Consider the following 17,014-nt stretch of genomic DNA (forward strand, 5'->3'; position numbering starts at 1 on the left):
TAGTCTGCCATGTGGGACCTGTTCAAAAGCCATGCTAAAATCCATGTAGGAGTGCGAAGAGGGGACATGAAAAAACACTGGCGGGCAAGATAAAGGAAATCCCAAGGCGTTTTATAAGTATATTAACGGAAAGCGGATAACCAGGGAAAGAGTAGGGCCCATTATGGACCAAAGTGGCAATCTGTGTGTGGAGCCAGGGGACATAGGTGAGGTTTTAAATAATTACTTTTCATCTGTGTTCACTATGGAGAAGGACGATGTAGGTGTAGAGATCAGGGAGGGGGATTGTGATATACTTGAACAAATTAGCATTGAAAGGGAGGAGGCCTTAGCTGTTTTAGTGAGCTTAAAAGTGGATAAACCCCAGGCCCAGATGAGATGTATCCCAGGCTGTTATATGAGGCAAGGGAGGTGATAGCAGGGGCTCTGACACAAATTTTCAAATCCTCTCTGGCCACAGGAGAAGTGCCAGAGGATTGGAGGACAGCGAATATGGTACCATTATTCAGGAAGTGTAGTAGGGATAAACCAGGTAATTACAGGCCAGTGTGGTAGGGAAACTATTGGAAAAAATTCTGAGAGACAGGATTAATCTCAACTTGGAGAGGCAGGGATTAATCAGGGACAGTCAGCATGGCTTTGTCAGGGGCAGATCGTGTCTAACAAACTTAATTGAATTTTTCAAGGAGGTGACTAGGCATGTATATGAGGGTAAAGCAGTACATGTAGTGCACATGGACTTCAGTAAGGCTTTGATAAGGTCCTGCATGGGAGATTGGTGAAGAAGGTAAGAGACTGTGTATCCGTGTGCTAGATTCTCCAGCGTCTACCGTCAAGCCCCTTCAGAATCTTATATGTTCAATGACATCTCATTCTCATTCTTCTAAACTCCAGAGAGTATAGGCACAATTTACTCAGCCTCTCATCATAGGGCAACCCCCTCAACCCAGGAACCAACCTAGTGAACCTTCGTTGTACCACCTTCAATACCGGTATATCCTTCCTTAGATACGGAGTCCAAAACTGTGAACAGTATTCCAATTGTGATCTCACCAAAGCCCTGTACAATTGTAACAAGACTCCTTTATTCTTGTATACATGACTAACCTGATTGGCAACCTAGGTTTTCTGAATTGTACAAAGCGTTTGGACTGAGATTGTCGGTTTGCTCCTGGACTGAGATCTCTCCTGTCTGCTCCCATCTCTTTCTCACAAGCCTCTGAATCTACTAAAGACACATGAACCCCTTGACAGAAAGGTCTCCGACAGCGAACAAGGTTTAAGAAGAATACTGGGCCCCAACAAAAAGCAAGATCTACCTACAATCAAGGACTCCACAGTGAGCTCAAAGAACCGTAACAAAAAACTCTTCAGATATTGCCTCAAACTTTTCCACTTTATTTTTTTTCTGCTCTTTTCTTTTTTTTAAAATTCATTCATGGGATGTGGGCATCGCTGGCAAAGCCAGCATTTATTGCCCCTCCTTAATTGCCCATAAGAAGGTGGTGGTGAGCTGCCTTCTTGAATCACTGCAGTCCATGTGAAGTAGGTAGACCCACAGTGCTGTTAGAAAGGGAGTTCCAGGATTTTGACCCAGCGACAGTGAAGGAACGGCGATACAGTTACAAGTCAGGATGGTGTGTGACTTGGAGGGGAACTTGCAGGTGGTGGTGTTCCCATGCATTTGCTGCCCTTGTCCTTCCAGTTGGTAGAGGTCGCGGGTTTGGAAGTTAGTTGTTTAATTATCCACCACCATTCACAGCTGGATGTGGCAGGACTGCAGAGCTTAGATCTAATCCGTTGGTTATGGGATTGCTTAGCTGTCTATTGCATGCTGCTTATGCAGTTTGGCACGCAGATAGTCCTGTGTTGTATCTTCACCAGATTGACACCTCATTTTGAGGTATGCCTGGTGCTGCTCCTGGCATGCCCTCCTGCACTATTCATTGAACCAGGGTTGGTCTCCTGGCTTGATGGTAATGGTAGAGTGGGGGATATGCCGGGCTATGAGGTTACAGATTGTGGTTGAGTACAATTCTGCTGCTGCTGATGGCCCACAACGCCTCATGGATGCCCAGTTTTGCATTGCTAGATCTGTTCGAAATCTATCCCACTTAGCATGGTGGTAGTGCCACACAACACGATGGAGGGTATCCTCAATCCTTCAACTCCACAAGGACTGTGCGGTGGTCACTCCTACCAATACAGTCATGGCCAGATGCATCAGCAGCAGGCAGATTGGTGAGGACTAGGTCAGGTATGCTTTTCCTTCATGTTGGTTCTCTCACCACCTGCTGCATACCCAGTCTAGCAGATATGTCCTTTAGGACTCAACCAGCTCGGTCAGTAGTGGTGCTACCGAGCCACTCGGCGCCCTTGCCCCCCTCAGTGCTTCCTCCAAGTGGTTTTCAACATGGAGGAGTGCTGACTCATCAGCTGAGGGAGGGCGGTAGGTGGTAATCAGTAGGAGGTTTCCTTGCCCATGTGTGACCTGATGCCATGAGACTTCATGGGGTCTGGAGTTGATGTTGAGGACTCCAAGAATAACTCCCTTTCTACTGTAGACCACTGTGCGCCACCTCTGCTGGGTCTGTCCTGCCGGTGGGACATACCCGGGGATGGTAATGCAGTGTCTGGGACATTGTCTGTAAGGTATGATTCCGTGAGTATGACTATGTCAGGCTGTTGCTTGACTAGTCTGTGGGACAGCTCTCCCAACTTTGGCACAAGCCCCCAGTTGTTAGTAAGGAGGACTTTGCAGGGTCGACAGGGCTGGGTTTGCTGTTGTCGTTTCCGGTGCCTAGGTCGATGCCGGGTGGTCCGTCCGGTTTCATTCCTTTTTATTGACTTCGTAGCAGTTAGGTACAACTGAGTGGCTTGCTAGGCCATTTCAGAGGGCATGTAAGAGTTAACCACATTGCTGTGGGTCTAGAGTCTCATGTTGGCCAGACCAGGTAAGGACAGCAAATTTCCTTCACTGAAGGACATTAGTGAACCAGATGGGTTTTTACAACAATCGACAATGGTTTCATGGCCATCATTAAACTAGCTTTTAATTCCAGATTTATTAATTGAATTCAAATTCCACCTTCTGCTGTGGTGGGATTCGAACCCATGTCCCCAGAGAAATACCCTGGGTCTCTGGGTCACTAGTCCAGTGTAAAGGCCTGCTCAGGTCACAAAAAAAAAACTCGTCCCAACCCCAACGGAACCACATCGGACCTGGGCCCGACCCGGCCCGAGTCCCTCCATTTTCCCCCCGACCTGACCTGAGCCCAAGCCCAAGCCCAAGCCGACCACCGGAATGTTCCCTTTACTTGCCTTCTGACTCGGAATCTGCAGGAAGCTGCAGCATGAGCATGATGACATCATAGAGACGCTCACACGCTCACTGCACAGACTCAGTTTCCCTGCTTGATGTCACGGACTCGCAGATCTGGGAAGTTTTTAACTTTTAACCCTTACCTGCAATTCTTGCTGTGTGTGTCCGACCCGGACCCGGACCCGGACCCGGACCCGGTCCGACCCCGAGCCCGCAGGCCAGACCCGGAAAAGCGGCCTGACCCGACCCAAACCCGACACATGTTGTCGAGGCCCGTCGGGTTTGGGTCGGGTAGCAGGCCTTTAGTCCAGTGACTACTCCACCACCTCCCTATCTCTATTTGCATGTGTGTATTGCATATGCAGGCTAGCGTGGGTGCGTCATGTGTCCATAGGCATTAACCAAATTAGGGTTTAAGTTTAATAAATTTCAACTTTTCTTCTTTAAACCTAAGAAAGCCTGTTTGTGCTGGTTTCTTTGCCTTATAATTGGAAAGCAGTGAACAAGGATTCACCGAGGGAGAGCTAAAAACACAGTGTGTTTAAAAATAAACCCCATTACAATAAGACCAGGTGAAGGCTGAGAGGGAACCCTCGACACCTTTCTCACCTGGTCGGAACACAGTGAATGCTGGAGAGCTCCTCCTGTGTGATTCAGACAGTGGAACCATTGTTTCAGAATACTGATGGTCTATTCCACAATATTCCTGGTGGCTGCATGGCTCTCATTATAGGTGCATTGTTCATGTTTGCTCGGCTGGTGGAGGGGAGTCATGAACCAGGTGGAGAAGGTGTAGCTCTGGTCACCAAGTAACCAGCTTCTGGTTTGTCATGGAGGCTCGAATTTGGCAGGTACAGCCAGCTGGATCAGGATGGAAGCTTTGTGGCTGCTGCCAGGATAACAGGCATTCACCAACATGATGTTCTGTGTATGGTTGCACACTAACTGCACATTCAGGGCGTGGTACCCCTTATGGTTGAGGTACATCTCCCAATTAATATGTGACATCTGCAGAGTTACGTATGTTCACCAGATTAGTTACTTGGCTGACAGGGCTGTCCTATAATGTAAGGCCTATAGAAGGGTTGTCCAACATACAGTCCGCGGGCCAGGATCCGGCCCATCAAAGGTTTCCAATGACCCGCGGATGTATTGCAGAGATGAGAAATTTCCCATTGCCTTCTTCTTCCAGACCTGCTTTTTAAAACATGGCGCTGTCAGTTTCACAGCTGACAGGTCCTGCATGAGAGCAGTAACAGCCATTTCCCAACTTTGGACAGATTCAGGGTTTTGTGACTTTTTATAAAAGGCTACCAGAAAAACCCCGAATCTGTCCGAAGATGGGAAACGGCTGTTCCCACTCCCAGCACTTGTCAGCTGTGAAACCCAGCGTGATTTATGAAGAAAAATTATGAACCAAAAAGCTGCTGTGCTGAGCGTTTCCGCTTCCTGCAACTGTCAGAGAGAGGGAGAGACAGACAAAGAGAGAGAACACAGAGAGAGAGAGAGAGACACACACACACACAGAGCAAGAGACACAGAGAGAGATAGAGAGAGAGAGACACAGAGAGGGAGAGACAGACAAAGAGAGAGAACAGAGAGAGAGAGAGACACAGAGAGAGAGAGAGAGACACAAAGAGAGAGAGAGAGACACACAGAGAGGGAGACACACACACACACACAGAGCAAGAGACACAGAGAGAGAGAGAGAGACACACAGAGAGGGAGAGATACACACACACACAGAGAGCGAGAGACACACACACACACACACAGAGACACACAGAGAGGGAGAGACAGACAAAGAGGGAGAGAGAGACAGAGAGAGAGAGCGAGAGAGACAGAGAGAGAGCGAGAGAGACAGAGAGAGAGAGCAAGAGACAGAGAGAGAGAGAGACACACACACACAGAAACATAGAAAATAGGAGCAGGAGTAGGCCATTCAGCCCTTCGGGCCTGCTCCACCATTCAAAAAAGATCATGGCTGATGGTCTAATTCAGTACCCTGTTCCTGCTTTCTCCCCATATTCCTTGATCCCTTTGGCATTAAGAAATACATCTGTCTCCTTCTTGAATATATTTATTGACTTGGCCTCCACTTCCTTCTGCGGTAGAGAATTCCACAGGTTCACCACCCTCTGAGTGAAGAAATTGCTCCTCATCTCGGTTCTAAATGGCATATCCTGTATCCTGAGACTGTGACCCCTGGTTCTGGACTCCCCAGCCATCGGGAACATCCTCCCTCTCACTAGCCTGTCTAGTCCTGTTAGAATTTTGTAGCATTCTATGAGATCCCCTCTCATTCTTCTAAACTCCAGTGAATATAGGCCTAGTCAACCCAATCTCTCCTCATATGTCAATCCTGCCATCCCAGGAATCAGCTTAGTAAATCTTCTTTGCACTACCTCCATGGCAAGAACATCCTTCCTCAGATAAGGAGACCAAAAGTGCTCACTATAATTGTAGTAAGACATCCTTGCTCCTGTACTCAAATCCTCTTGCAATGAAGGCCAACATACCATTTGCCTTCCTAATTGCTCTTACCATCTGGGAGCAGAGAGGAGAGGAGTGGAGTGGACCTCTGGGGAGAACGCCGAGAGCGGAGCCTATAAATCGAGCCCGGGGATCGAGGCCCAGTCTCTTACCTTCCGGGAGCAGAGAGGAGAGGAGCGGAGAGGACCTGTGGGCAGAACGCCGAGAGCGGAGAAGATAAATCGAGCCCGAGGATCGAAGCTCAGTTTCTTACCTTCCAGGAGTGGAGAGGAGAGGAACGGAGAGGACCTGTGGGCAGAATGCCGAGAGCGGAGAAGATAAATCGAGCCCGAGGATCGAGGCCCAGTTTCTTACCTTCCGGGAGCAGAGAGGAGAGGAGCGGAGAGGACCTGTGGGCAGAACGCCGAGAGCGGAGAAGATAAATCGAGCCCGAGGATCGAAGCTCAGTTTCTTACCTTCCAGGAGTGGAGAGGAGAGGAACGGAGAGGACCTGTGGGCAGAATGCCGAGAGCGGAGAAGATAAATCGAGCCCGAGGATCGAGGCCCAGTTTCTTACCTTCCGGGAGTGGAGAGGAGAGGAGCGGAGTGGACCTGTGGGCAGAACGCCGAGAGCGGAGAAGATAAATCTGCCCGAGGATCGAGGCCCAGTTTCTTACCTTCCGGGAGTGGAGAGGAGAGGAGCGGAGTGGACCTGTGGGCAGAACGCCGAGAGCGGAGAAGATAAATCTGCCCGAGGATCGAGGCCCAGTTTCTTACCTTCCGGGAGTGGAGAGGAGAGGAGCGGAGTGGACCTGTGGGCAGAACGCCGAGAGCGGAGAAGATAAATCTGCCCGAGGATCGAGGCCCAGTTTCTTACCTTCCGGGAGTGGAGAGGAGAGGAGCTCTTCCAGCGCACCAGAGTTTTGAAAAAAAAGCTAACAGTAATGTCACAGGAGAGCTGCAAGGTGATTGGTTGGTGAGTCACTGCTGTTCGGGAATAGCTACAAATAGCTGGGTGAGTATCTAAGATAAGAAAAGTTTAAAGTTTATTTCAAATAAAGTAAGTAGTGCTTTTTTTTTTAGGGAGTTCTGTAGTAACAAGGACCAGGGAGGAAGGGCCCTAGAGCAACTGTTATTATTGAACATTAAGATCTTCCAAAAGGTTTAATTTAAAGGGTTACGTCGTGGCAGGAGGGCTCAAAGCCGTGGTGTGCTCCTTGTGCTCCTTGTCGGAAGCCGGGAACATTTCCAGTGGCCGGGACCGGCATGTGTGCAAAAAGTGTCTCCAGCTGCAGCTCCTGGAAGCCTGGGTTTCACAGCTGGAGCGGTGACTGGGAACACTGTGGAGCATCCACGAGGCAGAGAGTATCATGGATAGCATGTATAGAGAGGTGGTCACACCGCAGGCTCAGACTCCACAGGCAGGAAGGGAATGGGTGACCATCAGGCAGAGCAAGAGAACTAGGCAGGCAGTGCAGGAATCTCCTGTGGCTATTCCCCTGCAAAACAGATATACTGCTTTGGATACTGTTGGGGGGAATGGCCTCTCAGGGGAAAGCAGCAACAGCTCAATTCGTTGCACCACGGTTGGCTCTGCTGCGCAGAGGAGGAGTAAAATGTGTGGGAATGCAATAGTTATCGGGGATTCAATTGTAAGGGGAATAGACAGGTGTTTCTGTGGCTGCAAACGAGACTCCAGGATGGTATGTTGCCTTCCTGGTGCTAGGGTCAAGGATGTCTCAGAGCAGTCCTCGCATTAAAATAGATGCAATCCAGCCTTGCATTTTTCACTTGTGCCTGAACAGGTCTATATTGTCTCCACCTTCCAGACTGACTCAGTTTCTCTTCTATATTTGACTGTGCCTCACCCCCTACTGTATCTCCACTCTGTATCCCATTCTCCTTTCAAATTACTTTAAACCACCCCCCCCAACAGCACTAGTAAACCTCCCAGCAAGGATGTTGGTCCGTTCCGGTTCAGGTGCAACCCGTCCAACTTGTACAGGTCCCACATTCACCAGAAACAGACCCAGTGATTCAGGAAACTAAAGCCCTCCCTCCTGCACCATCACCTCAGCCACGCATTCATTTGCTCTATTCTCCTATTCCTATACCCACTAGCACGTGGCACAGGGAGTAATCCAGAGATTACAACCTTTGAAGTCCTGCTTTTTAATCTGCTACCTAGCTCCCTAAATTCTTGTTGCAGGACCTCGTCCCTCTTTCTTCCTATGTCGTTGGCACCAATGTGTATCACGACCTCTGGCTGCTCACCCTCCCCCTTCAGAATGTCCTGCAGCCACTCCGAGACATGCTTGACCCTAGCACCAGGGAGGCAACATACCATCCTGGAGTCTCATTTGCGGCCACAGAAACACCTATCTGCACCCCTTACGATAGAATCCCCTATCACTATAGCTCTTCCACCCCTTTTCCTCCCCTGCTCTGCAGCAGAGCCCTCCGTGCTGCCACGAACTTGGCTGTTGCTGCTTTCCCCTGGGACGTCATCCCTCACAACAGTATCCAAAGCGGTATATCTGTTTGAGAGGGGGATGGCCACAGGGGACTCCTGCACTACCTGCCTGTGCCTACTACTCCGTCTGGTGGTCACCCATCCCTTTTCTGCCTGTGCAGCCATTACCTGCGATATGACCACCTCACTAAACGTGCTATCCGCGACGTCCTCAGCATCGCGGATGCTCCACAGTGAATCCACCCGCAGCTCCAGCTCCGTAATGCTGGTAGTCAGTAGCTGCAGATGCACACATGATCATCAGAGACACTGGAGGTGACCCTGATATCCCACATAGCGCAGGAGGAGCAGATCACAGGGCTGAGCTCTCCTGTCATGGCTTACCCTTAGGTTAATTAATTACTCCCTTAATCAAAAAATACTAATTACACTAGGGGCCTTGCTCTACCCACTACAATCTAAAGTCCTTAATAAGTTACAGTGAATTAAAAAAAAACACTTTAGTAGTACTCACCTTATCACTAGATTTTTTTTCAACAAAACATTCCCCTTTTTTTGAGCTATTTAAATGCAGTAACAGCTGCTACTCACCCAACCAAACACCTTGCAGATTTCCCATGATGTCACTAAGTTTTTTTTCCGAGTCTCATCGTGCGCCGAGAAAGAGAGCAGGAAACACTTCTTCATGTACAAGAGTGGCTGGAAGTGTGGAACTCTCTCCCACAAGAACTAGTAGATGCTGGGTCTCAATTAATAATTTTAAATCTGAAGTTGATAGCTTGTTGCTGGACAAAGGTATGAAGGCATATGGAGCCAAGGTGGGTGGATGGAGCTAGGATACAGATCAACAATGAGCTCAGTGCATGGCAGAACAGGCTGGAGGGGCTGAATGGCCTTCTCCTGTGCAAAACTACTAGCAGGCTCACCAGAGCAATTAAAGATGGGCAATAAATGTTGCCTTGCCAGCGACACCCACTTCCCGAGAATGTATTTTTTAAAGTATGAACATCGGGTGCAATGATCAAAGTTTTGAGCAGGGTCAGGTCCTGGGGTTACAGTTCACTCACCAGTTACTAAAGGGACATGACCAGTCCTGCAGGCCTACTGTGAAAGTGAATTGGGCAGTGCCAGGGCAAGTAAATACAACAGAAGAAATCCTTTTCCGTTTCTGTACACAACCTTGGCCTGGACACATCTCAAATACTTGTGTTAGATTGTTGTCTTCCCTGCCTCCCAATGTAGGGCTGATAAGAGTCCAACCAATTTTCATTACATCGATTTCAATAGAAAGAAAGCCAAAAATCTAACCCAGTGATCTCTGTCAGTAATGATTAGCACCAGCAGTGATCATGGAGTCATTACAACACAGAAGGAGGCCATTCTGCTCATCAAGACCAGGTCAGTTTTCTTCGAGCAACCCAGTCAGCCCCATTCCCTGCTCCATCTCCGTAGTCTTGCAAGTTCCAGTGGGATTAGTGTCAGGATCAATATAAGCGAGGGTGGAGACACACTGGGATCAACACAAACCAGGATCAATACGATTGGGGACCAAGATCAATGAACTCTAAATACAACCCTGCCAGTGTCACCTCTCACCATTCATGCTTTAACTAAATCAGATAACAGCAACATCAAGCTAAACAATTCATTAAATTCCCAGCTGGAAGTTAATCCAGAGCTGAGCCTGGATCCTTCATTCATACTCACCTCACTGTTTATTATCGACCTCACATGTTTCTGGAGTTGAAGCAGAGGCACAGCTTGTTACAACTGCTGCTTCATTGTGATATCACGGATCCTCCATGTCATGGCTGATGCTGCTTGTGGTGTGAGTTTATGGTGTTGTACCTGCTGATTGGGTACCATCGAGCATCCCCTTCCCTCACCTGAGTCTATGCTGGGCTAGATTGTCCAGGAAAATCAGACCTTTAGCTTCATTTTTCCTCATATCTCAGATTGGATTCAGTAAACAATCTGAATGGTGTCATTATCTATTTACCTTCAGTAATTTAATAATTATTCTTTTTTCTTTATTTCAATCATTCAACAGGAGTGACCTCTGCTGAGAGATCTTGATCGCCTTCGACAGGAACTCCTTGTTCTTCATACACTGAAGGATGGAAGACAAGGATAAGATTTAGTCATAGAATTTTACAAATGTTGAAATGCACAAAAGCAAAGTGATTCGATTTTATTAAGTGCTTAACTCAACTGAAGATGCTTCCTCTTATGGGAGTTGTGAGCCTGAGAGATTAATACTGTCATCCAGTTCCAAGGCACTGACAATCTCGCCATCTCTTTGTATAAAATTTGGACTGATTATGTACAAACATTGCGAGACACCACTCCTCCAGGACCCCTAACAGTTTCTTTATACATGTGTAGTGTTTTGAGAGTTAGATTGTACATATTGTTCACTTGAGGCTGTCACGTACACAGGAACCAGCAGGCAGACCCGGAAGTGAAAGTCGAACAGAATAAAGAAGTGCTGTCTCAGTCTTTGCCTCGTACTTCTTACTAAACTAGGCTAAACCTTGCTCCAATCCTGAGAACATCACAACAGCGAAGAGGCAAATAGAAAATGGATGGTGAAAAACACAAAACAGTGCTTTCAGGTATGAAATTTTTGGAAGGTTTCTGAAGAGAGTATTTTAGGTTGAAGACTGTATTAGAGTGACACACAGGTAGCGTGTACAGTGTATACTATGATCTCTCCAAAATAACCATCTGACGAAAAAAATATATAATCTCGGATCATTGCAATGAAGTTTCCTCTCAAAAGGAGCACGATCCTGGATCCTTTATCACTATGTTGCTGACTAATATGGGTGTTGTCAATGGCCAATCTATCACCTTTTCATGTGCATTCAGAGTCATCATCTGTATCCCGCATTGGCAAAGGTGGCAAAGGCACGATGGCAGGTTTCACAATCACAGACAACACAGGGAAAATGTCCTTCCATTACACCATGGAGCTGAACAATTCAAAGAAATTTTTTAGACAATTATGCCAGAGCAAAATGACTACAACTCAGTAAAATATATACTCACAACTTACTTCACATCCACGAGAAACACCATATATAAAACCACTGATTTCTGATGCACGAAGCAAGAAGCAAATGATCAACTGACCAATATTGCATGCAATTGAGGCAACTAGCAACCAAATGGGACTTTAGTGATGTTGAACGGGAAATCAAAACACAAATAATCGAGGGCTGTCTCTCCAGTCAATTACGCCAAACAGCACTGGCGAAAGGCAGAAAGTTGTCAGAGCTATTGGAGTTAGCAAGATCACTATCACTGTCAGAGTCCACAGCTAATGGAGTACCCAGTGGGGGGGGACTTTTTTACATGGGGAAGATGTTTACAGAGTCCTTGACAGGTCAAGATTGATAGAGGTCAGGAGACTTGACTCTTGAGATTTTGTTTTGGTTTTGCTTTGGACAATCAGTTGGGGTATGGACAGTTTTTTGAAAAGGAGTTACAGAAATCAACCTGCCAAGGACAAACCCCCAACGTAGCCTTTTCCATCTCTTTGAGAAAATCTCAGAAGTGAGTGTAAGATGCACTGCAATTGATGCTGCATTCCTCCTGAAAGGCCTGATTGAAACCCCTGTTGCCGCATTTCTCCTGAGATGCTGGAAAAACTTGCTGGAGAAATCCTCGACACAGGCTGAATGAATCGCTCCAGAAAAGTATCTCAGTGACCCGTCACCATATACCCAGACAAAACAAAAAGGACACCTGACATCTTTCCATATCTTCTCTTTTTTCTTCAAGAATTAGCAAGTATTTGGCCAAAGTATTCTTTTTTGTTTGATTTTGTAAAAGAGCTCTAAAGCGAGAATCTCTATTTTTTGGTGTGTGTGTGTCTGTGTGTGTGTGTGTCTGTGTGTGTGTGTGTGCCCTACAGAAAGCTCACTGCATATTTCCCTTCCCTGAGGGCTGAGAGATTGTGAAATCTGCGGTGAGACGCCCTGCTGCCGTTGATGTTGAGACTGGCTATGGTCATCTTCATGTCAAAGGTACTTTGAAACCCGTCACCAATACCTTTGTGTGAAGAGGGAGTGGAAGTGCACCTCTCCTTCCACTCCTCCAGCAACCCATTGAGGAACACTTGGAACCGGCGCCTCTCAACCAGTTTCACGCCCGCGCCCTTTCCCCACTTCTTGAGGGTAGCACGGACGGACCAGATTATCAGCACCAGATTCGACCACCGGCTGAGGGCCAGCTGAACTTTATTGCGGCAACCCCTGCAGGCAGCAAGGAAGTCCCGGAGTTCCACAGTGGGGATAAGAGGAGACACGGTAGCAGGCATGAGGGAGTCCACCGTCTCACTGGCGATGGATTCAAGATTGTCCTCCACGCCCCACACAGAGTCCCCATCCTCCTCCGGGTTGTCACTGCAAGCAGCCAACACACCCAATACACATGGTGGGGTGGAAATCCCAGCCGCGCCAGCTGGTCTCACCTCCGTCACGATCTCACTCCCAGGATCATTGGTGGAGAAGTCCGCTCTGGGTTCTTCTATGGAACTGCAGCCTATGGGCGCCAGCGGTTCAGGACCCAGCTCCACCTCTATTCCAAGGCCAGTGAGCGGCCAGGGGAGATGGTAGTTCCCGACTCCGGAAATCCAGCTGGAACCCGGACCAGAGGCGGAGAGAGGAGACCATCTCCCGCTCCACCAGTGCCCACAGGCGCAGCAGGCAGGGCAGTAATTTCAATCACAACTAGGTCGGGTACATCCTTATTGGGACCAGATTTTAGCTGGGATGGCCAACCCTTCAGGGCCTTGCCCTCTCCTCCACCCCTGCATTTGCCACCAAGATCCAGAAGAAGCTGAAAGATTTCTTCTGGGGTAAGAGGAAACACTGGGTCTTTGCCGCGGTCCTGAGTCTCCTGATTGAGGAGGGCGGCCAGTCATTGGTGTGTCCCCGCACTGAGGCTGCAATTCTCCGCCTTTGAACCCTCAGAGATACCTGTATGTTGAGTGTCCTCCCAGAAGGTGTGCATTGGCGACTGGCGGAGGAGAGGGCCCTGGCTGTCTGGATCAGGGGATGGATGGACAGGTGGAGGAGTAGCCGAAATCTCTGGGACATCCCTCACTGTGGATGTCGAGGGGGCTCGGGAGAGTATAGCACTCCCGGCCAAACTGTCCCTGCTCGGCCGGAACTGCTCAACAGACCCAGGCCCTGAAACCCTCTTTGGAAGCCGGTCCAAGATGCGCTTGGAAATGCCCTCCGTGCCTTTCCACACTGCGCGGAGGCGTTTCCTGTACAGGCTGCTCCTGCACACTCTCTATTTCGTCGTCCTCGTCGGCTGCCCAGACACGCTGTGGGCATGATGCCATCTGGCAGTGAGGGGAAACCCCGGCGGAGGTCTCTCTACGCGGAAGTCCTTCCCCTTTACAGTAGGGACCTGGGGTGGAGATTGCTGCGCAGGGCAGTCCCATGCAATAGACTTTTAAGTAGGTTCACGGACTCCCAGGGCGTCTATAATTTCTGCGGCCTGGACGAGTCCATCTTCCATGTTTATATGAGTGTACGAGGTTCCAGCCCCTGTTCGAGTATTTGAGCAGTTTAGAATTCAGCAAAGGAGGAACAAGGGATTGATTCAAAAGGGGGAAATAGAGTACGAGAGCAAGCTTGCAGGGAACATAAAAACTGACAGTAAAAGTTTCTATAGGTACGTGAAGAGGAAAAGATTAGTGAAGACAAATGTAGGTCCCTTACACATGAAATAGGAGAATTTATTGTGGGGAATAAAGAAATGGCTGACCAACTAAATGCATACTTTGGTTCTGTCTTTACAAAGGAGAACACAAATATCATACCAGAGATATTGGGGAACACAGGGTTTAGTGAGAGAGAGGAACTGAAGGAAATCAGTATTAGTAGAGAAATGGTGTTGGGGTAATTGATGGGATTGAAGGCCGATAAATCCCCAGGGCCTGATGGTATGCATCCCAGAGTACTTAAGGAAATGGCCCTAGAAATAGTGGATGCATTGGTGGTCATTTTTCAAGATTCTATAGACTCTGGAACAGTTCCTACAGATTGGAGGGTAGCTAATGTAACCCCACTATTTAAAAAGGGAGGTAGAGAGAAAACAGGGAATTATTGACCAGTCAGCCTGACGTCAGTAGTGGGGAAAATTCTAGAGTCCATTATCAAAGATTTTGTAGCAGAGCACGTAGAGAACAGTGGGAGAATCGGACAGAGTCAGCATGGATTTACGAAAGGGAAATCATGCTTGACAAATCTACTAGAATTCTTTGAGGATGTAACTGGTAGAGTTGATGAGGGGAGCCAGTGGATGTGGTTTATTTGGACGTTCAGAAGGCTTTCGACAAAGTCCCACATAAGAGATTAGTGTGTAAAATTAAAGCGCATGGGATTGGGGGTAGTGTATTGCGATGGATAGAAAATTAGTTGGCAGGCAGTGACTAGTGGGGTACCGCAGGGATCGGTGCTAGGACCCCAGCTATTCGCAATATATATTAATGATTTAGATGAGGGAACGAAATGTAATATCTCCAAATTTGCAGATGACACAAAACTGGGTGGGAGGGTGAGTTGTGAGGAGGATGCAGAGAGGCTTCAGGGTGATTTGGACAAGTTGAGTGAGTGGGCAAATGCATGGCAGATGCAGTATAATGTGGATAAATGTGAGGTTATCCACTTTGGTAGCAAAAACAGAAAGGCAGATTATTATCTGAACGGCTATAAACTGAGAGAGGGGAATATGCAGCGAGACCTGGGTGTTGCCGTACACCAGTCGCTGAAGGTAAGCATGCAGGTGCAACAGGGCGTAAAAAAGGCAAATGATATGTTGGCCTTCACAGTGAGATGATTCGAGTACAGGAGCAGGGATGTCTTGCTGCAATTATACAGGGCCTTGGTGAGGCCACACCTGGAATATTGTGTGCAGTTTTGGTCTCCTTATCTGAGGAAGGATATTCTTGCTATAGAGGGAGTGCAGCGAAGGTTTACCAGACTGATTCCTGGGATGGCAGGACTGACGTATGAGGAGAGATTGAGTCGGTTAGGATTATATTCACTGGAGTTCAGAAGAGTGAGGAGGGATCTCATAGAAACCTATAAAATTCGAACAGGGCTTGACAGGTTAGATGCAGGAAGGATGTTCCCGATGGCGGGGGAGTCCAGAACCAGGGCTCATAGTCTAAGGATTCGGGGTAAACCTTTCAGGACTGAGATGAGGAGAAATTTCTTCACCCAGAGAGTGGTGAGTCTGTGGAATTCGTTACCACAGAAAGCAGTGGAGGCCAAAACATTGTATGTTTTCAAGCAGTTAGATATAGTTCTTGGGTCTAAAGGGATCAAAGGGTATGTGGGGGAAAGCGGGAACAGGCTACTGAGTTGGATGATCAGCCATGATCATAATGAATGGCGGAGCAGGCTCGAAGGGCCGAATAGCCTACTCCTGCTCCTATTTTCTATGTTTCTATGCTTCAAGTTTTGGTTGCACTTCAGCACCAACCTCCTAATCTTTGGGCACCCGGTGCAGAGGCGGGGGGGGGGGGGGCGGGGGGCAGGAGGAGAATCTCATTGGTCTGCTCCTGGGCCTGGCCAAGGGGACAATTCACAGGACCAGATAGCAGGTCATCAGGGGATCCGTCCGCCCCGAATGCCTGCCCTTCTCCCGAGGTTACGTTCATGCCCTGGTGTCCCTGGAAAAGGAGCATGTGGTGTCCACCGGTTCATTTGAGGCCTTCCGCGACCAGTGGCCACTGCAGGGGCTGGAGTGCATCGTAGATGATGAAAATTGCATTTTAATTTGAGTTTTATTGAATTAAAAAAGAAAAAATATGGGTTAGATATAGAGTAAGGCTCCTTCTACACTGTCCCGACAATGTGCTTTTTTTTCCAACCTCAGGTGAATGGCCTCTATTGCAGCAATGTGATATTTCCATTCACATCAGCCTCTCCAGTGAGTTTGACAATGAAATGCTGATTGTTGTGAAAATAGGAAGGGTTTTGAGTTGTGTGCTCTCACCTATTTGATCTGGTTTGGGCCTGTTCAAACTTGTTCCCCGTCAGATCTTTACAGTCAGCAGAGGAGGGAGACCTTCACCCATTCAGTTTGGGTTAGATCTGAATGCAGATTTGAAAGATACTTAACATACTGTCCCACCCCCTCCCACCATCACCATTGGATACAAGTCAAACATAAAAGAATTGTCGGAAGTCCTGAATATTAAATGCAGCACATACAATTGTTATGTTGTTGCTATGGCGACATAGCCTCGCCTAGCTGACGATTCTCATGGTAAGTCTGGCTCCTGAAGTGCTGTCAATCCTGGGAGTCTCTGTCATCAATTTTCTTGAGAATCCTCTCCGCAGCTAATTACACGTTTACCAGCTTTAGGTTTAGTGTTTGCACCAGTAGTCAGAATCCACCTGTGGAAAGTTAATAACATAAGAGGGTGAAGTGAGAGTGAAACTTTACTGCCAGGCTTGTAAAGTCAGTCAGTGTAACTGTAATGTACGGAGCAGCTGAAGGTGTCACATAGATTAACATGACGGACCATAAAGGTCAGTATTTCCATTGTCCTGCCTTGAAAAAGATAAGTGATTTAGTTTAGTTTAGTTTAGAGATACAGCACTGAAACAGGCCCTTCGGCCCACCGAGTCTGTGCCGACCATCAACCACCCATTTATACTAATCCTACACTAATCCCATATTCCTATTACATCCCCACCTGTCCCTATATATTTCCC

General features: G+C 47.9%; 1 protein-coding gene and 1 long non-coding RNA gene across 2 annotated transcripts in view; both read right to left on the minus strand.

Moving 5' to 3' along the window:
• The window catches only part of LOC137384523 (protein HEATR9-like), a 218,387-nt gene extending 211,657 nt beyond the window's left edge, over positions 1-6,730 (minus strand). Inside the window, exon 1 of the mRNA XM_068058661.1 lies at positions 6,672-6,730. The gene's annotated coding sequence lies outside the window, so the exon portion shown is untranslated. The remainder of the gene's footprint in view (positions 1-6,671) is intronic.
• Positions 6,731-10,049: 3,319 nt separating this feature from the next.
• LOC137384524 (uncharacterized) lies at positions 10,050-16,662 on the minus strand. Its single transcript, XR_010977595.1, has 3 exons — positions 16,508-16,662; positions 10,267-10,377; positions 10,050-10,169 (listed from the first exon to the last, which is right to left on the minus strand). It is a non-coding gene; the product is annotated as an uncharacterized lncRNA (long non-coding RNA).
• Positions 16,663-17,014: the final 352 nt, after the last annotated feature.

Source organism: Heterodontus francisci, chromosome 26, assembly GCF_036365525.1.
Source record: "Heterodontus francisci isolate sHetFra1 chromosome 26, sHetFra1.hap1, whole genome shotgun sequence".
Classification (NCBI taxonomy): Eukaryota; Metazoa; Chordata; class Chondrichthyes; order Heterodontiformes; family Heterodontidae; genus Heterodontus; species Heterodontus francisci.